This window comes from Schistocerca cancellata, chromosome 2 (assembly GCF_023864275.1).
Source record: "Schistocerca cancellata isolate TAMUIC-IGC-003103 chromosome 2, iqSchCanc2.1, whole genome shotgun sequence".
Lineage (NCBI taxonomy): Eukaryota > Metazoa > Arthropoda > Insecta > Orthoptera > Acrididae > Schistocerca > Schistocerca cancellata.
The window spans coordinates 12,169,595-12,192,584 of record NC_064627.1 but is presented as its reverse complement, the minus strand read 5'-3'; the positions used below and the strand labels follow the sequence as shown (position 1 = coordinate 12,192,584).

Here is a 22,990-nt window from a genome sequence, read left to right as displayed (position 1 = left end):
AGTTTGAGAACAAAAGAGACAGATGTCATAGTATCAAAAATGTAGCTGGAAATGAATATCATGAAATTCGCAATTCCATGTTGAAAAATATCATGCCAACCTGTGAAACTGAAGTCTGTCCAGCAATTAGGTCCCATGAGCTCAATAAATATATTAAAAATATTATGAATTCAAGAGAGAATTTTGAAAAAGAAGTAATTGAAAGTTACAAAGGCATTTTCATCACTTGCGAAAAATCCCCTCTGAGAATATAGTCAAGGAGAAACTATAAATGAATTGAAAAATATAATGCGATCCTCCAGAAAAATCTACCCTGCTTCCAGGATTGTCATAAGCAGTAAGTGAGAGCAGTACTGACCAAATCAACTGCAGAATTAATGAGATTTGTGATAGATTAGGTGCTATGATTATAAAGTCAAGTTAGTTCTTATTCAAAGATTGTTTGGCCGAGGATGGGCTGATTGCTGACAAGCATTTGACGCAGTACCACACCTAAGGCTATTATCAAAATTATGATCATATGGGGTATCAAGTGAAATTTATGATTCGATTGAGGCCTTTTTGGTAGGGAGGACACAGCATGTTACGTTGGTTGAAAAGTCATCATCAGGTGAAGAAGTAACTTGGGTGTGATCCAGGGAAGTGTATTGGGACTCTTGCTGTTCCTTTTATATGTTAAAGACCTCGAAGACAATGTTAATAATAACCTGAGACTTTTTCCAGAAAATACAGTTATCTATAATGGTATATTGTCCAAAAGAAGCTGCATAAATATTATGTCAGTTCTTGATAACATTTCAATGTGATAACAAAGATTGGCATCTTGCTTTAAATGTTCGGAAATGTAAAATTGCATACTTCAAAAAATGAAAAAACGTAGTACCCTATAATTTCAATGAGTCACAGTTGGAATCCGCCAACTCGTACAAATACCTGGGTGTAACACTTTGTAGGGACATGAAATGGAGTGACCACATACACTCAGTTGTGGGTAAAGCAGGTGGTTGACTTCAGTTTATTCGTAGAATACTGGGGAAGTGCAGTCTCTCACGTGACCACTTCTAGAATATTTCTCAAGTGTGAGAGACCCATGCCAAATAGGGCTAACTGAGGATATTAAACATACAGAGAGACAATTATTGAACTATATGAAATAAAATCATCATAACCTCTGAATGGTTTGCGTTAGGAAGTTTAAACTGCAAGGTTTGCTTCGGGGCATGCTGGGAACTAGTGTGCATGTGCATGGTCTGGTTTAGCGATGAAGCCCACTTTCATTTGGATGGTTCGTCAATAAGCAGAATTGTTGCATTTGGGAGAATGAGACTGCATTTTGCGATCGACAAGTCTCTTCACCCTAAACTGATGACTATGTGGTGTGCAATGTCCAGTCATGGAATAATCGGTGTGATATTCCTTGATGGCATGGTGAGTACCCGAACATTATGTGAGGGTTTTGGAAGATGATTTCATCCCCATTTATCAAAGTGGCACTGATTTCGCCATCGAAAGCACTTTAACTGCATTGTGGCTCTGGGGTACCCAGAGGCCACTGGCATGGGCCTCGATTGACCGCCATTTTCTCCAGATCAGAACATATGTGAGTCCTTCTTGTGGGACTACATTAAAAACAGTGTTTATCGCAATAATTCCAGCTCCGACACTACTGCAGGCCGTGCAAAATTTCGCTAAGGGTCTTCTCCTAACCTTCACCAAGGATGGCAGGCATATCGAACATGTCATAAACTAAATCCAAATATCTATAGTGTTGTCTACATGTTGAATAAAATGATGCACACCGTATTTTGTAACTAATTTACATTTTTTTCATACTGTTCAATAACTGACACCCTGTATACAGAGAATGGCAGCACGGAAGGTCACAGGTTTTTTTTATACATGGAGAGTGTCACAAAGATACTGAAGAAACTGAAGTGGCAGACCCCTGAGGATAGATGTAAACTACCCTGAGGAAGTCTACTAACAAAGTTTCAAGAACCAGCTTTAAATGATGACTCCAGTAATATACAACCACCTCCTAAGTATCGCTCATATAGAGATTGTGAGGATAAGTATGGTATCCACCACTATTAAAGCTCCACACCAAACAACGCATCATTGGTTGCACCTCTCCATGTGCTACTAATATTGCAGGCCACCTCTGTGCGTGTGCACGTGCTTCAAACCACAATGTTGGCCTCCAATGGCACTCAGCGACTGGCCGCACAGGATATATAGCGACCCGAGCTGCCGGCTCCATTAACTGTGGAGCCTTATTTATCGCCACCACCAACATCTACAAGCCAGTTCTCATCATGCTATGTTTTACTCCACAACTTGGGAGTGCTACACTGCAGTGGACCTGCTGATCAGTATTGATTTGACTGTGCTTTGGATTAGAATCTGAGTGCTATACTGGAACTTGGACCTAAACATTCACTAAGCTTAGTATGTCAGCGGGCTTGTGATTCTGACGGAATTCTGCATTTCATGTGCGCTTCCTGAACATTGGTATAACCACCATCAATTTATATAATTTTCCATACAGTGTTCAACTACAACTTGGCGCTTGGTAACAAAGTTATTTTTATGAGTGTTTTGTCAATAAACCGTTGAATGGTGTTATATTTGTTGTGTTATTCCTGGTTATGTCACAATTAAATGGCGACAATTCAGCAACCATATACATTGGAAGCTCTACTCATTCAACTTATTCTTCAGCAGGATGTGAACCAGAAGCAGCTACTGAACATCTTCCAACCACTTCTTCAAAGCGTACTGCAAATGCAAGCAACGCAGCAAGTGCTGGCTATTCCTCCCTTTAATGAGGCTTTAGAGGATTGGGAAGCCTATGAATCAAGATAACTAGAGCATATCCACACATTCAAGGTAACTGATGCCAGCCTCATGAAATCTTTCTTTTTGACTTTGTCAAAACCTGGAATTTACTTGCTGCTGTGCCATCTGGACCCCTTATCTAAGCCTTCAGAGCTCACCTTTTCAAATATTGGTTCGTTGCTGATTAATTATTACCAGCAGCATACCCATGTTATTTCCTCCCAGGTAGCATTTTACCAATGCAAGAGACAGCCAAATCAGACTCGTAAAGAATTGGCTGCAGAGCTGTAAGCTTTAGGGCGAAAATGCTATTTTGTTGCCCCTAAAAGTGAGTCCTATGCAGAAGAAATGATCGTGGGCATGGGCATCCGGAGGGATTTCTAGCGCGAGGCACTTCAACTCGAAGACCCGTCCTTAGACCAAGTTTTGAACTTAGCACAAAGTTACAAAGTGACTCAAGCAGCAGACTGGAGTCGTGGATCGACATAGCAGCCATTAATGTAAACACATCCCAGGCAGCTGCCAATGGCCACACTAGTGGTGATTTGGACGTAGCAACAGTACAGGCAGGATGCCGTACCATCGACCGACAATGCCCTCCATCCCACTCAAGCCAATCGGACTGGTATTGGTTAGTGATACGTCTGCCATCCCATCCGGATTGTGTTAAAAACATCAGTGTGAAGACTGCCCTGACAAATGAACCTATTGCTAAAACTGCTCTGTCAATGGCCATTTAGCTTATGTAGGTCTTAAGTCCTGTCAGGCAAGGCAGCCTCCTGCCCAACAGGTGGATGTTGATCTGGTAGCCACTACAGGCCATCAAGAGACCACCAATAAGCATTTTGTAGAAGTGCAAATTGCAGAGAAGCAATCCAGTTAAAAGGTGCAACCATTAGCATTCTGAATTATGGTATCTATTTGAATCTTGGAGCACCTCCCTTGCAAAAAACAGATGTCTAATGGTATATAATAAACGCATCAAGTCGAACTGCCAACATCATATCATCACCTGCCACATTACCTTCTTAGTCATTAACAGTGATTCCACTGAGAACTTGTTTGGACTTCACTCTTTTCAGAAATTTGGGCTTTCAATAGAAGATTCTGTGTATTTGGTATTTGAGACTCGGACCTAGAGACACTGCTAGGATTATAAGGACCTGTTCACCCTGGAGCTCAGCACTGTAAAGGATTTTGAGGCACGCCTCACACTGAAATGTAATGCACTGCCTCGTACTTTAGAGCCCACGCCATTCTGTTAGTTCTCAGAGACCAAGTAAAGGAAGAATTGGATCGACCAACTGCAATTGGAGTTCTAGAACCTACTCCTCCTAGTCAATGGGGCATAGTGCTAAAGCCATCGGGGAAGATCCACCTGTGTGGCAATTTTAAAGTTACTGTCAGTGCCTAATCAGAGATTGAGGCATATCCTATTCTGAAGTCAGAAGAATTACTGCCAAATTAAAAGGTAGAAACATCTTCTCTAAAGTAGACATAATGGATACATACCTCCAACTTCCCCTTGATTCAGAATCTCGTCAGTTTCTTGCACTTGACACGCTGCACGGACTTTATCATTTGAAATGACTAATGTTTGGTACAACAAGTACCCCTACCCCCCGTTTTTCAGCACTTTTTGAAACAATTAGTACTCAAAAGTGAATGGTTGCATTAACTATTTAGTTGACATCATTGTAACAGGGGGAACCTTGGCAATCTGAAATCTTTATTCAGCGTCTTAAAGAAAGCTGGCCTGAAATGCAGAAATGAAAATTGTTGTTTTTCCCAGTCTGAGACTGAGTACTTCGGCCACATCGCTTCCAGCTTGGGCATTCGTCCTCTGGATAAACGTATTGAAGCCATAATCAAACTTCCCATACCAATAATGCATAAGCAACTTTGTTCCTTTCTGGGAAAGATATCGTGTTACTGAAAGCTCCTACGTGCAGCAACAATAGAAACTGCACCTTTCTCCCTGTCATGCAAAAAAAGGGGGGGCTTTTCAGTGGACACCAGCTTGAGAGCATGGCTTCCACAGGTGGAAATCCTACTGTCGACAGCCTCGTGCCTCGCACGTTTTCTTCCAACAAAGCAGATACTTATTGCAACAGACGCATCTGATACAGGTGTCGGAGCAGTCCTGGCACACAGGGAGGCAGATGGCTCTGAGCACCCTGTGGCTGCTGCTTATGATGTTGGAGGGCCTGCCTGTGATATCGAATCGCCTCAGTGATCCCTGGTGACCACCAAGGCACAGTCCTCTGCCGAGGGGACCCAGAAGAAAAGGGAATTGCAGATTCCACTACAGAAATGATGCCGGTTGTTATTGTGAGAACCACCTGATCAATGGCATCATGAGAAAGAGACTCAATAGTGGCAATGGAAACGGACGAGTCCCAGTCAGCCTTATTCAAAGCCCATTTGGGGAGGTGCCCAGGAGAGTGATGCTCTGGCAGTGACAGAAAGATTGGAAAGTGGTCACTACCGCACAAGTCATCATGCACACTCCATTGGACGAATGGTAGAAGGTCAGTGCTGCAGACTGGAAGGTCGATGGCTGAGTACATGTCATGCACCACACTGAAATGTGTGGAGGCACCATTATTTAAAAGAGAAAGGTCGAGCTGTGACAACACTTGCTCAACGACAGTGCCTTGGCCTATTGCCACCAATCCAACCCGCAGAGGGTTATGGGCGTTGAAGTCGTCCAGTAACAGAAAAGGTGGTGGCAGTTGGGCTATCAGCGCATCCAATACATGCTGCGGGACGTCACCATCCAGTGGAAGATAGGGACTGCATACAAAAACAGCCTGAGGCATCCACACCCAAACAGCGACAGCCTCTAAAGGTGTTTGTAGAGGGACAGACTCGCTGTAAAGTGAGTGAAGGACGTAGATGCAGATGCCACCAGATACCCTCTCATAAGCTGCCCAATTCTTGTAATAACCCCGATAGCCTTGGAGGGCAGGGGTTCACAACACCGGAAACCAAGTTTCCTGGAGAGCAATGCAAAAGAAAGGGTGGAGGCTGAGAAGTTGTCAGATCTCAGCAAAGTGGTGGAAAAAACTGCTGCAATTCCACTGGAGGAGGATATTGTCCGCGGCTAAAAAAAGTGTGAAGGGACCGAGAAGGCAGATTATGCCGCTGGGTTATCGACCACCACTGAAGGAGAGCCTGAATCGAGAATCAGTGCGTCTGAGGTAGGGGCGTGATTGAGGTCGTTCGGGGACGCCAAAATCAGCAAATTGTCCTCAGACGCAGAGCTGGTAAGGACAGGACCAGGTCAACCGATGGTCCTCCCACAGGGTAGCCAGGGAGGGGAACGATCGGGAATCATAGGTTGCAGCATCAAAATTATTCCTGACACACTTGGAGACTGCTGGGGCCAAGCAACCACCAGCTTGATGTGATTTAACCCATTTCATTGTGGGTCATCTGCCCTAATGTCATCCACTCCGACCAGGAGATCTCCCCACGGGTGTCACCCAGCCTCAGCAAGGGCCACCTGGCAGGATAGCCATTGCCGGGACTCCTGGTACCCCAGAAGGATGGGCACCTACTCCTTGGTATATGCGGGGAGGTCTCAGCTCTGTCATCAGCATTGCGATCCCTGTGTTGTCAGGGGGCTACCACCAAGGGGTACATGACAACTCCACCATGGTGGACTAGCTACCACACTGGATTTCGGGTGCCGAAATGGTCCAGAATTGTCATGGCCGCAAAGGATGGTACAGCGCAGGAGATGAGGAGGAGGCAACCAATATGATGTTGGGTACAAAGCCTGCTACATGACAATAGGTAGCATGCAAGATCTTGGTGCATGATGGACAAACCAAAAACACCATGTAAGGTGTTCTTCCCCAAATGGCACACACACTAGCAACAGAAATTTGGAAAAGATGGAGGTCAAACTCGAGAGGGGACCAAGACAAAGACCAAAATGTGAGAGATTCCTTTTAGTCGCCTCTTACAACAGGCAGGAATACCGTGGGCCAATTCTAACCCCCGGACCTGCAAGAGGGCATCTGGTGCTGGTCGATGTCAGGGGTAAGTTGTTCTTGTTGGGATGTGGTGTTGGTCAGCTAGCTGTGTACGAAAGGCGTCTATAAGTCTGGTGTCTGTCTGGGTAGCTTGGGGTAGGATGGGAACTAGGTGACTTGTAATGGTGGTGTGGGGATGGGGATGGAAAAAACTGTTGGAAAACTAGGTGGGGACAAAGTTGGTTGGCATGTCACAGAACATCCCGGTCCAGAAGCTGCACCTGGAGTCCTTCCAGTTCCAGTACTGGACAATTGTTCCCGGAATCCAGGCTGGTTGCTGGCAAAATCCTATCGCCCACAACAAGGTCCCAGGGCATAACTTGGAAGCAGGCAATAGTGGTGGTGCTGGTCTTGGCATTTGCAAGAGCAGGCTCAAGAGGCTCTGGGGTGCTGTCCATAGAAAAGTTCCGCAGGACTTTCCGATGGGTGTGGACATGTAACTGCTCAAAAAAAAAAAAGTTGGTGATCTATCGGTGGAGTGATGCTGGACGTATTTCTTCATTTGAGTTTTGAATGTGCTGGCTATCCTCTCAGCTTCTCCATTACATTGTGGATGGAAATGGACTGTTGGAATGTGGCAAATTCCATGCTCGGCACAGAAACTACCAAACTCCTCGCTACAGAATTGTGGACTGTTGTCAGTTACGAGCACTTCCGGCAGACTTTCAACTGCAAATTTTTTTTTTTTCTAAGGCTGTGATGGTGTTGCTGGTTGATGTGGCATTGCAGCAGGCACTGTACGGAAATCAGGAGTGAGCATCAGTCACTATCAAGAACACTGCGTTAAATCAGGCCCAGCAAAGTCAACGTGTACCAGTTCCCAACGGCGAGCACATGGTGGTCAAAAAGCAAATGAATGTCATGGAGCTGCCTGCTGGCTTTGGCAGTATGGACATGTCTGGGTGAGTTGTTCAGTCTCCTGGTTCCTGCACGGCCAGTAACTGAACCTGCAAGCCGGATGTTTAGTTCAGGATACCCCCAGTGATCTTGGTGCAATAGTAGCAGGACATGCTGATGTAAAGAACAAAGAACCACTACTCGTGGGTGTCCATCGGAAATGAGCAGAAGCACTCCATTGATCAACATGAGCTGATTGTGAGCATTAAAGAACTGATGGAATGCCGCAGAAGCCTTGGGAGGTGGTTGTTCACGCTACCCATGAAATATGTGACTCCGGACTTGTTGGAGTACCTTGTCATTACCGGTTGCATCTGCAACCTGGGAGCTGGTAATGGGAAAAGAATCTAAGGTGGCTTCTGCTTCTTCGTCGATGTGTAAACACAGAATTTCTTCTTTGTCAAACTCTTGGATCAAGTCCCCATGGAAGGCGGGATAGGGCATCAGCATTGGATTTTCAGTTGTGTTGTGGAAGTGAATCTCATACTTGTAGCACACCAAAAATACAGCCCAGTGCTCGAATCTTTGCTGCTGGATTGAATGAGGAGATCAGCGGTTTATGGTATGTGATGAGGTGAAACTTTGTGCCGTAAACAAAAATGTGGAATTTCTTTAACACGAAGATGATGGTCAGTGCTTCTTTTACTATTTGGGAGTACCGGCATTGGGTGTCAGTCAACATTTCTGATGCGTAGGCCACAGGGTGCTCAGAGCCATCTGCCTCCCTGTGTGCCAGGACTGCTCCGACACCTGTATCAGATGCGTCTGTTGCAATAAGTACCTGCTTTGTTGGAAGAACACCTTACCTATAAGCGGCTCTGTGCCTGAGCTCGACACCTTATTCACCGAGGGAAGCAGGAGTGCTTGGAAAGGTATGTCTCCACCATTGTCATCCATACCTCTACATCACAGATTTGGGCCAAGATTAGGCAGCTCTATGGATATCAGATCCCTGTCAGTGTACCTGGGCTTTCACTGGATGGAGCAGTCTGTACTGAATCATACACAATTGCAGAACACTTAGCCAGGCATTATGTTCAGAGTTCTGCTTTTACGAATTACCCACTGGCCTTCCGCTACCTGAAAGAGCGGTTGGAACATCGAAGCCTTTCCTTCCATACACACCACTTTGAATCGTACAATGCTCCATTCGGTGAGTGGGAATTCCAAAGTGCCCTAGCCGCTTGCCCTGATATGGCTCCCGGACCGGATCGCATCCACTATCAGATGCTCAAACACCTCTCGGTGGTTTATAATTTATAAAAAACAGCTACCAGCCACATGTATGGTTTAAAAAGGTTTATTATCTTCAGACCATGACCGTTTTTGGATTTTTCTTTACAAATCCATCTTCAGATGGCAGTTACAAGCATTCTAAGTTTAATACACTTTTCAATATGCACTATGCGAGTGCTATTCCTGTCAATGGACGTCACTTTCAACCTCATCATCTTAATTACACACGCAGCACACACGAATAACGTTTACAAAACGTGGCCCAGCTTCATATTACAAACGAGAACAATACTTGCAAAGAACTTACAGTCATAACGATGTTAACTTACAGTTGCTATATAGTCGATATGGGTACAGTAAAATATCTCTTTTTGCCATTGTATGAGATTAATCTAAAACGGAATAAATAAAATTACATACAAATAAGATTACAAAAATTATATGTAGTACAGAAATACTGTGTGTTACTAATTAGTTGTTACAATTTTAGGAGATAAATTCTAATATATGACATGATAAGCAATGCACATGTTTTCATTATGCAATGTTTCAATGGCAAGTAAGCAGTTTTGGGGGGCCTGTATACTGAATGTTTTTAATGGAATATTAGGCTTAAGTTATTTTAAAAAAGTGAAAGCTTCTTCAAAGTTATTTAGGAAGGGGGTGTTAACTGACTCTGTCTGTTCATTCAGAATGGGATCAGGGAACCTGTTTTTATGTGTATGAATCTCAATCTCCTCTAAGAGATTCAATGTGAAACCCTTGTCTTTGAGGTGTAATATCTGCAGGTTGTTTTCTATATTCTCAACTGTATGATTGTTTTCTGCAAGATGGGTGGCAAAAGCAGATTTGCTTAGGTTTTTCAGACGTAGGGCATCAAGGTGTTCCTTGAATCTTGTTTCAAAAGCTCTACCTGTTTGGCCAATGTAGATTTTAGGACAGTTGTTACACTTAAGTTTATAAATTCCAGATCTTTTATGGGGTATGCTATTGTGTGGGCGTGTGTGTATGACTCTTTGTTGGAGTTTGTTATTGGTAGAGAAACTGATTTTGACATTTCTTCTTCTTGAATAGGTTGGAAATTTTGTATGAAAGTGGGCCTATATATGGTAGGGCTACATATTTTACTGATTCTTTGTCTTTCATAGTTATTGTGGCTGTTGCTCGTTGCAACGACTTACTGCTAGCAATTTTTTCTTTTATTTTTTGAGAGAGTGTGTCTATGATTGAAGCATCATAGCCATTATTTTGGGCAATTGATTTGATTATGTTGATTTCTTTGTGCTGTTCAGTGGGGGTGAGGGGGACTTTATGCATACGATGTAGCATTGACTGGAAATCAGCCGTCTTATGTTGGTTCAGGTGGCAGGATGTGTTATTGATGGTAACATCTGTGGTTGTTGGTTTTCGAAAGATACCAAAATGGTGTTTGTTATTTATGTTTGATATTTTGAGATCCAGAAAATTGATGCTATTATTTATTTCATGCTCCACTGTGAATTTGATGTTGTTGTGTAATTTGCTCAGATCTTCAGCTAAGGTATCAATTTCGCTGCTGTTACCATCAAAAAGTAATAGTGTCATCTACGTATCTCTTGTAGTAAATTATTTTACTGTTCATTTGGTTATTGGATGAGAAGAACTTTTGCTCAAGATGGTTAATGTAAATATCAGCTAATAATCCAGCAAGACTGCTACCCATTGCAAGGCCATCATTTTGTTTATAGACTTTATTATTGTAGGTGAAGTAATTATTAGCCAAGTGTGAGGATCTCTATTAACTCATATATTTCTGGAGGTGGACAGCTAGTGCCCCATTAGCCTTACCAACATTAATGTGCAAGTTGCTCGAATGCATGGTGAGCTGGAGGTTGAGTTGGCTACTTGAGTCTCGGGGCTTTCTGGCTCCGTCCTGGGGTGGGTTCCTTAAGGGCCGCTCTGCCACCGATAATCTAGTCTGACTGGAGTCCGCCATCCGCAAGGCATTTGCCCGCCATCGGCATCTGGTTGCCATCTTCTTTGACATGCAGAAGGGATACGATATGATGTGGTGACATCACATCCTCACCACGGTTCATGGGTGGGGTCTTAGGGGCCTGCTCCTGCTTTTTATTCAAAATTTTCTGTTCCTTCGTTCCTTCCGTGTGCAAGTTGGTTCCTCCCATAGTTCCTCGCGAGTCCAGAAGAATGGGGTCTTGCAAGGCTGTCTTGAGTGTCTGCCTCTTTTTAGTTGATATCAATGGACTAGCTGCAGCTATGGGAACATCTGTATCGGCTTCTTGGTATGGTGATGACTTTTGCCTGTGCTGTAGCTCCACTGGCATTGCAGTTGCTGAACGACTACTACAGGGCGACATCCGCAGGGTGCAGTCCCGTCTCAATTATGGGAGCCTGCTGCATTGCGGTTGCTTGATCCCATACTTCACTGCGGGATCCAATTCGCAACTGGAGCTCCACACAAAAGCCCTATAAACAGCATACTTGTGGAGGCTGGTGTCCCTCCATTGTGGATCCGGCACCAATGGCTATTGGCCACTTATGCTGCACGTGTTTGTGGCATCCAAATTACTGTCTCCTGTTCTCCAACTCAGTCGTCGATCTTCCAGAAAGGCGGCCCAAGTCAGTGTGTATGATTGCTGTTCACATCCGGGCTCTTCTCTCTCTGGGCTTGAGGTTTTCCCTCTCCAACCTCTTTTCCGGGCCCATATGCGTATACCCCCATGGTGTGTGCCCTGCCCATGCCTTCAGCTGTATTTAGCACAAGGCCCGAAAGACTCTTCTCTCGTGAGGCCCTCCGCCAATGCTTTCTTTCCATCCTTGCTGCATTTCCCGGCTGTGCTATAGTCTGTACCGACGGTTCTGTGGTTGCTGGTCGAGTTGGTTATGCCTTTACTCTTGGGTAACAATCTGAACAACGCTCATTGCTGGATAGCTGGTGTTTACACTGCAGAGCTTGTAGCCATCTCCCGTGCCCTAGAGTATATCCGCTCCTGCTCAGGTGAGTCTTTCGTTATCTGTAGTGACTACCTGAGCGGTTTACGAGCTATCGACCAGTGTTTCGGGTAATTAACGTGATGACATGCTGGCCAACTGGCTATCAGTGCACCGGCCTTCCGGAATGTGATATCCAGTCAGTATTGCAGCAAAAAGTCCTTGGTATTTACAGTGATGAATGTCGCGAACTGCCTTTCCCAACAAACTTAGGGTCATCAAGGAGACGACAGGTGTGTGGAGCTCCATCTTGCGAGCCTCTCACAAGGACTTAGTTGTTCTCTGCTGGCTATGCATTGGCCACACCTGGCTGACGCACGGTCATTTATTGCACCGCAAGAATGCACCTCTATGTCACTGTGGATCAGCTTTGACAGTGGTCCACGTCTTGTTGGCCTGTCCGCTTTTAACTGTGCTCAAGCAGACATTTGCACTGCCTGATACGCTCCCTGCCCTTTTAATACATGGCAGGCTCAGTTTTGAGTTTTATTCAAGCAGGGGGCTTTTATTGCTCAATCTGAGGGTTTCTCTTTTTTTGTGTTGAGTCTGGCCTTTGGCCTACGGTTTCAGATTTAGTGTGTCTCTTGGTGTACTGCCCCCTAACACCCCCCCCCCCCCCCCCACCACCACCACCACCACCACCACCACCACCACCACCACGGTCGGCCAGCCGCTGTAACACTTTTAATTCCTCTTTTCTGGTCTTTGTCTATGCCTTTCTTGTTCTGTGTAGTCCCTTGTCCTCTCCATTGCTTTTCTTTCTTCCTTGCGGGTGCTTCATGGTCAGGGTCATGGAAAAAGGGACTGATGGCCTTTGTAGTCTGGTCGCTTCAACCCCGACAAAGCAACCAACTAGTACCAGATGCCCTTCCCGGTCTAGAGAGATGTCGCCCGATCACAAACCACAAGTAATTCCAGATGAAGATGAAGAAATGCCGCTGGCTCCTCCTGCTCCACTGCCGAGGTCAACCTTCACCTGCAGCTGGGGCATTTTCATCCATATTCTCCTGTGCCCCGAATCACTAACGCCACTGAGGACTCAGAGGAGGACCCCATGTATGTGGTGTTCATTTGCAGCAAATGCTTTCCCACTTCCCTAAGGACGAAGGGGTGTGGTATCCACCATTGTTAAGACTCCGCACCAAGCAGCAGTGTAATCCATTGCACACAGCCGAGAAATGTTGCTAACAGTGTAGGCCGTCTTCGAACGTGCGCTTCAAACCACAGCGATTGGCCACCCGTGACACATGGTGATTGGCCATCCAGAATGTACAGCGACCCCAGCCACTGGTGCCATTAACTGTGAAACCTTATTTAACACTGCCACTGACATATACTAGCTACTTTCCTATGTTCTGCTCCACAGCTCGTGCGTGCTACGCTGCCGTGGATTTGCTGTTCAATGTTAATTTGGCTGCACTCTGGACTTAGAATTCGAATGCTATATTGGAACTTGGGCCTCAACACTGACTAGGCTTAGTATGTCAATGGGCTTGTGATTCTGCTGGAATTCTGCATTTCACGTGCACTTCCTGAACATAGGTATACCCACAATCATAATTTTCTTTAAAGTGTTCAACTACAATTTGGCACTTGGTAACAGAACTTTTTGTGCCAGTGTTGTCGGTAAACTGTAGAATGGTGATATATTTATTGTGTTATAACCAGAAATAACAGTAAGATTATAACAATTACAGCACACACAGAGCCAACGAGCCAATAATTCTTCTCATGCTCCATACATGAATTGAACGGGAAAATATCCAAATAACTGGTATAAGGGGGTGTACCCTGTGCCATGCACTTCAGTGGTTTGTGGATGTACATGTAGGCTGCCTTTAAACAGACTAGGCTCAATGACCTTCTGTAAAACCATTAAAAATAATGCAAACTAATATTTTCAAAATCATCAAAAATAATGTAAATTAATTATTTCTGGGGAAGGGGGGGGGGGCGGCATATAGAAGAAAAAAACCCTGTTAGCTCAAAAGAAAGCTGCCAAATATTGTTCACAGTAATGTTTGCTTAATACCATTCAAACAAGCGAAAATTCTTGTCTGATGCACTGAAATATAAATGACTTGAATTTGAAATGTTCCTGCAACCTAAGCTACAAAGTTGATAACTTACAAGTTCTTCTCGCATAATGTAAAAGTGAAATAATGATTTGTTTAAATGAACATTGGCGTATCTCTAATTCAGTAAATATTTTAAATAAAATTGAAAATTTCAACATTACAAGCATCTATTGCAGGGGGAAAAAAATCCCATGGAGGATGTTGCTTACTTTTGGATTCTTCTATAAGGTACAAAGTGAAAAACAGATTTTAAATGTTTAAATGAAGATTATACATTTCAAAGCTGTGCAAAGAGCTTGAAGACCTTAATGTGTTAGTGATCGCGGTTTACAGAATTCCACAAAGGGCATTAATTAAACCATTCCTCTCTAAATTCCAGTGCATTTTAAATAAACTAAAGAAAGGAAAAAAGTGGTAATAGCTGCTGGTTTTAATGTAAACACTGCAAGCGGCATCAAAGAATCAACAAAAGTTATTGATTCAATTAAAAAGTGTTGTTTTAAACTGAATTTTTTGGAGTTCACCAGAAAAAATGTTCACTCAGCCACATCCATTGATAACATTGTAACAAACTGTTAATGTCCATAAATTATGTCTAGACTTAGGACTTTCGGTTGACTCAGCCTTGTTTGTTTCACTGCCAAAACTTATAAACTTAATACAAGAAAAACTTATATCAGAAGACATTTCAATAAAACAAATAGTGTAATATGTTATGAGAAACTAACAAAAGTTAGCCAACTGTATAACAACTCCCAACTGCTTCAACAAGCCTTAAAATATAATAATTGGACGTAGGGAGCAGTGGGAAAAAACAGGTCAACACCATTGGTACATTGCCCGGTTCTTTGATGGGTTGAAATCAGACCAAGGTGCTGCTGGGGCTGGGGTGTACGGGGCTCAGCCAAGACTGGAGGGCATCATCTCTCTAGGAAAACTGGCCTCGGTATTCCAAGCTGAAATTACTGCAATCTGGGCATGTGGGGAGGAGAATATGCATCGGTGCTACAAGGACTATAGTGTCTGCATCTATTCAGACAGCCGTGAAATCATTGACAGCCTGTGCAACGAGATCTAAGATTGTCGCAGAATGTGGAGCCAGGGGGAAGCAATAGGGTTAACCTAGTGTGGGTCTCTGGCCACTCAGGGATTGGTGACAATGAACAAGATGACAGATTGGTCAGGATGGGGGCTAAGACTCCATTCATTGGCCTGGAACCTGTCCTGACAATCACAAAGGCTATGATCAAACTAGAGCTACAGGACTGGCTTAGAAGACAGCACATAGAATACCGGACCATGGTCTATAAACAAAAACACAGTAAGGTAATGATGCCAAAGCTGTGTTTTAAAAGAAGCTATGTAATCCTGGGCTTGAACATAAAAGAGAATAAACTCATGGTTGGACTGATAACGGGCCATGGGAATTTCAAAAAACACCTACATGCAGTGGGTATAATGGAAAAAAAAAAACCGTAAATGTGGGATCTGTGACGAGAGTAAAGAAACTGCATCACACCTAACCTTTGAATGCACGGCATTGGAGAGCAAGAGACACAGAATTTTAGAGACAACTAGAAAAAATTTGTGGTAAGGTCTTACGGGACTAAACTGATGAGGTCATCGATCCCTAAGCTTACACACTCCTTAATCTAAAAAACACACACACACACACACACACACACACACACACACACACACACACACACGCCTGAGGGAGGACTCAAACCCCTGACGGGGGGGGGGGGGGGGGGGGGGGGGGGGGGGGGGGGGGGGGGCAGGCAGCTATGTGGACTGTGACGAGGTGCCTCTGACTGCTCAGCTACCCCACATGGCAGGACAACTAGACCTGAAAAAATGTGTCTAACAAATATCTGGTAAGGGACTCCTTGCACTATTTAAGGGCATCAGTTGGCTTTACTAGACATACAGGGAGTGATACCACACAATAACATCAGTTTCGGTGCAGGCAGTAGCGGGTTAGACCAAAGGTGTTTTAGCTTCCCTGCCAAAATCAAATCAAGTGAAAGTAAAATTGTCTCTCAAGGATGGTGATTAAACTGATGAAAATTTTAGTAATTTTTTTAATAGTTCTTCTGAAGAATTTGATGAAACTTCCCCACTAAGAACATACTGCAATAAACCATCAAGCAAAGTAAGATGGATCACACAAGGAATAAAAATTTCCCATGAGAGGAAAAGAAAGTATAAAATCAGCTGAAGTACAACAAAGATCCTGGTTTTGTAAAATATATTAGAAACTATACAACTATTTTAAGAAAGTTGTGTAACCTTCAAAACAAATGACAAATAGTAAATTCAATCTAGAGCAAAAAATAAAAAAAAATTTCTGTGAAATAGGTATCAGAAATCAAAAGCTAGATATTTCTGATCTGATGTAAAACCAGCTCAAATATCTGACTGCTTCAGTTAGTACTTCATAAATGCAGCCAATCTGATTTAGATGTAGCAAATTATGGACAGACAGTTAATAGTTTTGGATTGTAAGGCAAAATCACAAAATCAAATAGGTGTAATGCAGGAGTAGGTTTAATAATGAATAAAGAAATAGTGCGGGTAAGCTACTACAAACAGCATAGCGAACGCATTATTGTGGCCAAGATAGACACAAAGCCCACACCTACTACAGTAGTACAAGTTTATATGCCAACTAGTTCTGCAGATTACGAAGAAATTGAAGAAACGTATGATGAGATAAAGAAATTATTCAGATAGCGAAGGGAGACAAAAATTTAACAGTCATGGGTGACTGGAACTCGATAGTAGGAAAAGGAAGAGAAGGAATGTAGTAGGTGAATATGGACTGGGGGTAAGAAATGAAAGAGGAAGCTGCCTAGTAGTATTTTTCACAGAGCATAACTTAATCATAGAAGAAGGTTGTATACATGGAAGAAGCCTGGAGATACTGACAGGTTTCAGATAGATTATATAATGGTAAGACAGAGATTTAGGAACCAGGTTTTAAATTCTAAGACATTTCCAGGTGCAGATGTGGACTCTGATCACAATCTGTTGGTTATGAACTGTAGATTAAAACTGAAGAAACTGCAAAAAAGTGGGAATTTAAGGAGATGGGACCTGGACAAACTGACTCAACCAGAGGTTGTACAGAGTTTCAGGGAGAGAATAAGGGAACAATTGACAGGAATGGGGGAAAGAAATACGGTACAAGAAGAATAGGTAACTTTGAGGGATGAAGTAGTGAAGGCAGCAGAGGATCAAGTAGGTAAAAAGAAGAGGGCTAGTAGAAATCCTTGGGTAACAGAAGAAATATTGAATTTAATTGACGAAAGGAGAAAAAATAAAAATGCAGTATACGAAGCAGGCAAAAAGGAATACAAACGTCTCAAAAATGAGATCGACAGGAAGTGCAAAATGGCTAAGCAGGGATGGCTAGAGGACACATGTAAGGATGTAGAGGCTTATCTCACCAGGGGTAAGATAGATATTTCCTACAGAAAAAATTAAAGAGACCTTTGAAGAAAAGAGAACCACTTGTATGAATATAAAGAGCCATTTCAAGATGAAATGGGAGATATGATACTGCGTGAGGAGTTTGACAGAGCACTGAAAGACCTGAGTCGAAACAAGGCCCTGGGAGTAGACCACATTCCATTAGAACTACTGACAGCCTTGGGAGTGCCAGTCCTGACAAAACTCTACCATCTGGTCAGCAAAATGTATGAGACAGGCGAAACGCCCTCAGACTTCAAGAAGAACATAATAATTCCAATCCCAAAGAAAGCAGGTGTTGACAGATGTGAACATTACCGAACAATCAGTTTAATAAGCCACAGTTGCAAAATACTAATGCGAATTCTTTAGAGACGAATGGAAAAACTAGTAGAAGCAGACCTCGGGGAAGATCAGTTTGGATTCCGTAGAAATATTGGAACACGTGAGGCCATACTGACCCTACGACGTATCTTATAAGCTATATGAAGGAAAGGCAAACCTACGTTTCTAGCATTTGTAGACTTAGAGAAAGCTTTTGACAGTGTTGACTGGAATACTCTCTTTCAAATACTGAAGATGGCAGGGGTAAAATACAGGGAGCGAAAGGATATTTACAATTTGTATAGAAACCAAATAGCAGTTATAAAGAGTTGAGGGGCATGAAAGGGAAGCAGTGGTTGGGAAGGGAGTGAGACACATTCATTTCTTACCCCCCCAGTCCATATTCACCTACTACATTCCTTCTCTGTCTTTTGCTACTGTTGAGTTCCAGTCATCCACGACTATTAAATTTTTGTCTCCCTTCACTATCTGAATAATTTGCTATATCTCATCATACATTTCTTCAATTTCTTCGTAATCTGCAGTCCGCCGCTCGTGGTCTCGCGGTAGCGTTCTCGCTTCCCGAGCCCGGGGTCCCGGGTTCGATTCCCGGCGGGGTCAGGGATTTTCACCTGCCTCGAGATGACTGGGTGTTTGTGTTGTCCTCATCATTTCATCATCATCCAGGAAAGTGGCGAAATTGGACTGAGCAAAGGTTGGGAAATTGTACGGGCGCTGATAACCACGCAGTTGAGCGCCCCACAAAAAACACGTAATCTGCAGAGCTAGTTGGTATATAAACTTGTACTACTGTAGTAGGTGTGGGCTTTGTGTTTATCTTGGCCACAATAATGCGTTCGCTATGCTGTTTGTAGTAGCTTACCCGTACTCCTATTTCTTTATTCATTATTAAACCTACTCCTGCGTTACTCCTATTTGATTTTGTATTTATAACCCTGTATTCACCTGACCAAAAGTCTTGTTCCTCCTGCCACCGAACTTGGCTAATGCCCACTATATGTAACTCTAACCTATCCATTTCCCTTTTTAAATTTTCTAACCTACCTGCCCGATTAAGGGATCTGACATTCCATGCTCTGATCCGTAAAACGCCAGTTTTCTTTCTCTTGATAATGACATCCTCTGGAGTAGTCCCCACCCGGAGATTCGAATGGGGGACTATTTTACCTCCGGAATATTTTACCCAAGAGGACTCCATCATCAATTAACCATGATGCTATATATTTTAAAAAAAAATCACATGATTTTCTAATGGAAAGATCCTACTACTCAGAGGAAGATTTCATGAAGGATGAGGTGATATTTTGAGCAGAATCCTCAAAATTAATTAAAAATTTGTGCTTGTTATAGTGGGCGCACATTATGAAATAGCATTAAAAATTAGAAAGAACAGTGAATAAATTCGTCAACAAGCAATTTGTATGGTTGACAAAATTTTTAATTAAGTAAATTGTAATCCAGACATGTATCCCGTACATAAGACTATTGTTCTGAAATTCTGTATGTTATGAGCTGAATAAATCACATTTCCAAGGTGCTGTCCGTGGACCTCTGTATGGGCTCTTTCAGACAGTTTCCACATCTTTCCTACAAAAACGTGAGTCTTGCATTTCTTCTGTTGTACTGTGGTCTTTCCTGGCTCAGAACTCTACTTAGGTGCCCAGCACCTGGACACTGTAGCACAGTCCTGTTTCTTAGGCCTCGTTTTTTTCAAAAACTGAGTTGGCTGCCCCATATTCATTACCTGAAGACTAACTGCACTCAGAAGCTTGACACTATCTGCTGCTTTGCCCATAAATGTTGAGGGTGCTACTCTTATATGTATTTACCAGGCCCTGGTTTTGTCGTGACTGCACTATGGTTGCCACGTTAGTGGCTCAGTGGCTCCTTCAGCTTTGAAACTGTTAGATCCAGTCCACTATCATGGCATGCATCTGGCCACTAGTGCCTTTCGGTCTAGTCTCTTAGACAGTGTGCTTGCTGAAATGGAGATCATCCCTCTTCACATTCTATGGTACCAGCTCTTGGTCTCCTGTGCAATTGCTATTCGACAATTCTCTGACTGTCCCACATACTCCAGTCTCTTTCCCTACAAGGGGTGTTGTCATCTTGATTCATGCCCTTGGTTGGGAATACCATTTGATGATCAGTAGACCCACAATAAGTCCACTGAAACTGTGCCTAAAACGTTTGGTCCTGCAGTATAACTTTTTACATTATGATGCAGTACATTACTCAGAAAACTTTTGTCAACTGAGTTTGGCGGAAACATATGCAATTATACCTGGTGGAGTATAAAATTGCTGATATTGGCTTCTCCTCATTAATTTATGCAAAAGGATGCACAGTAGGGTAACATTGCTCACTTTCATAGGATCTATAACCCTTAGGTTGCTGAAAACTCGGAAAACAAGATGCGTTTATACCAAAAACATTTTCAGCAATACTGTAGATGAAATAACCTCTACCTGCAAATTCTTTGTGCTCTTCCTTTCTCAGTTATCGAACTATCAGTTTAATAAGTCACGGCTGCAAAATACTAACATGAATTCTGTACAGATGAATAGAAAAACTAGTAGAAGCCGACCTCGGGGAAGATCAGTTTGGATTCTGTAGAAATATTGGAACACGTGAGGCCATACTGACCCTACGACTTATCATAGAAGCTAGATTAAGGAAAGGCAAACCTACGTTTCTAGCATTTGTAGAATTAGAGAAAGCTTTTGACAATGTTGACCGGAATATTCTCTCTTTCAAATTCTGAAGATTGCAGGGGTAAAATACAGGGAGCAAAAGGCTATTTACAACTTGTATAGAAACCAAATAGCAGTTACAAGAGTTTAGGGGCATGAAAGGGAAGCAGTGGTTGGGAAGGGAGTGAGACAGGGTTGTAGCCTATCCCCGATGTTATTCAATCTGTATATTGAGCAAGCAATGAAGGAAACAAAAGAAAAATTCGGAGTAGGTATTAAGATCCATGGAGAAGAAATAAAAACTTTGAGATTTGCCGATGACATTGTAATTCTGTCAGAGACAGCAAAGGACTTGGAAGAGCAGTTGAACGGAATGGATGGTGTCTTGAAGGGAGGGTATAAGATGAACATCAACAAAAGCAAAACGAGGATAATGGAATGTAGTCGAATTAAGTCGGGTGATGCTGAGGGAATTAGATTAGGAAATGAGACACTTGAAGTAGTAAAGGAGTTTTGCTATTTGGGGAGCAAAATAACTGATGATGGTCGAAGTAGAGAGGATATAAAATGTAGACTGGCAATGGCAAGGAAAGCGTTTCTGAAGAAGAGAAATTTGTTAACATCGAGTATAGATTTAAGTGTCAGGAAGTCGTTTCTGAAAGTTTTTGTATGGAGTGTAGCCATGTATGGAAGTGAAACGTGACCGATAAATAGTTTAGACAAGAAGAGAATAGAAGCTTTTGAAATGTGGTGCTACAGAAGAATGCTGAAGATTAGATGGGTAGATCACATAACTAATGAGGAGGTATTGAATAGGATTGGGGAGAAGAGGAGTTTGTGGCACAACTTGACTAGAAGAAGGGATCGATTGGTAGGACATGTTCTGAGGCATCAAGGGATCACCAATTTAGTATTGGAGGGCAGTGTGGAGACCAAGAGATGAATACACCAAGCAGATTCAGAAGGATGTAGGTTGCAGTAGGTACTGAGTGATGAAGCAGCTTGCACAGGATAGAGTAGCATGGAGAGCTGCATCAAACCAGTCTCAGGACTGAAGACCACAACAACAACAACAACTTCCTTTCTCATAAATACCAGGATATTGCTTCATCATGTTGCAACCCAAGAAAAAAAAAGCTGCTTCGCCAATGAAGACAGGGTAATATTTCACCAAATGAAGGCACCTTCCTGTTGGGTGATAGTTTCAGTTGACTTTAAGAAACTGACATGAATTTTGAAAACTTTCTCACTTCTCCGGCCTTGGCATCCAATGTCCACAAATGTGAAACAATAGTGGGCATCCACTAGAGCTAGAAGTACCACACTAAGTATCTTTTTGTAGTTCAAAAATTGGCTAGGTATGACGAATGTGTTTGGTGTCAATTGCCCACAAACAGTTTGGAAAATTCCGAAGTTTTTCTAGATGTTGTGCTGTGTTTAGCCACTTATTTCTGTTTATAGGCAACTGAAAAAAAAGCTGGGTTGTTATTCTATGAATGTGTATTGTAGGTAATTTAAATGTTGTTAATTTTTATCTGTACATCTAAAACTGCAAACATGCTTTCAAAAAGGCAGGCTATATATTATGCATTGTTTTCAGGGGCCAGAACATAAAGTTCTTGATACATTAGCTACTGAACATGTAAACCCTGATCCTGGGATATAGACACTGTGTGTTACGATGAAGAAAGTCATGACACTGCAGCTACTGAAGCTGCTGTAATTGATCAAGATGGACCTCCAACGGGCAGGAAAAGGTAGAAGCTTACACTTCTTCATAGCAAGTTGATAGCAAAATGTAAACAGCGTGAGGTGAAAGCTGTTCATTTTGTGATCTACTGTGTTTTAAATTGAAAGAATTGGATTTTAAGTAAAAACCTATTTTGTTTCTCATTAAATAAAGGCAATAAAAGTTGTACATACACGAATTATGCAATTCATGTATCTGATTGTACCTAAATTTTAAAAATCCAGTTAAATAAACTTTGTTATGACTAACGTTCACAAATAGTCTTTCCAGCTAAGAATTACACAAATATTTTATTGAAAATTGTAATTTTATAGTACCTAAAATACCTAATTTAATGTTAGAACCTGATTGTACCTAATTTTCAAATATTCTAAAAATATCTAATTTCATGTTAGAACTTGACTGTATCTAGTTTTTAAACTTCCAGCCAAATAAAATTTGTATGACTAAACCTACCCTTTCGGTTTTCGCGATTACTTAGAAAACAGTAATTGAATGATAACTTGTTTGTTCACATGTGTGAACGCCAATCGTGAGTCACAGTGACAGCATATGCCAGGCTGTTTCCACCCGCCCTGTTCCGCGGAGCATTGACGCTCGCTGTGAACTGTCAAATTGGCCGGCAGGACAAGGAGGAGCCTTGTG

The 22,990-nt window shown here is 42.6% G+C and overlaps 1 long non-coding RNA gene across 2 annotated transcripts in view; it reads left to right on the top strand.

Moving 5' to 3' along the window:
• The window catches only part of LOC126161308 (uncharacterized), a 59,313-nt gene extending 36,619 nt beyond the window's left edge, over positions 1 to 22,694 (top strand). The window contains exons 2-3 of one of the 2 annotated variants that reach the window (XR_007534887.1): positions 2,725 to 2,889; positions 22,196 to 22,694. This is a non-coding gene — a long non-coding RNA (uncharacterized LOC126161308). Of the gene's footprint in view, positions 1 to 2,721; positions 2,890 to 22,195 lie in introns of both variants that reach the window. The other variant, XR_007534888.1, reaches the window with a different exon arrangement.
• Positions 22,695 to 22,990: the final 296 nt, after the last annotated feature.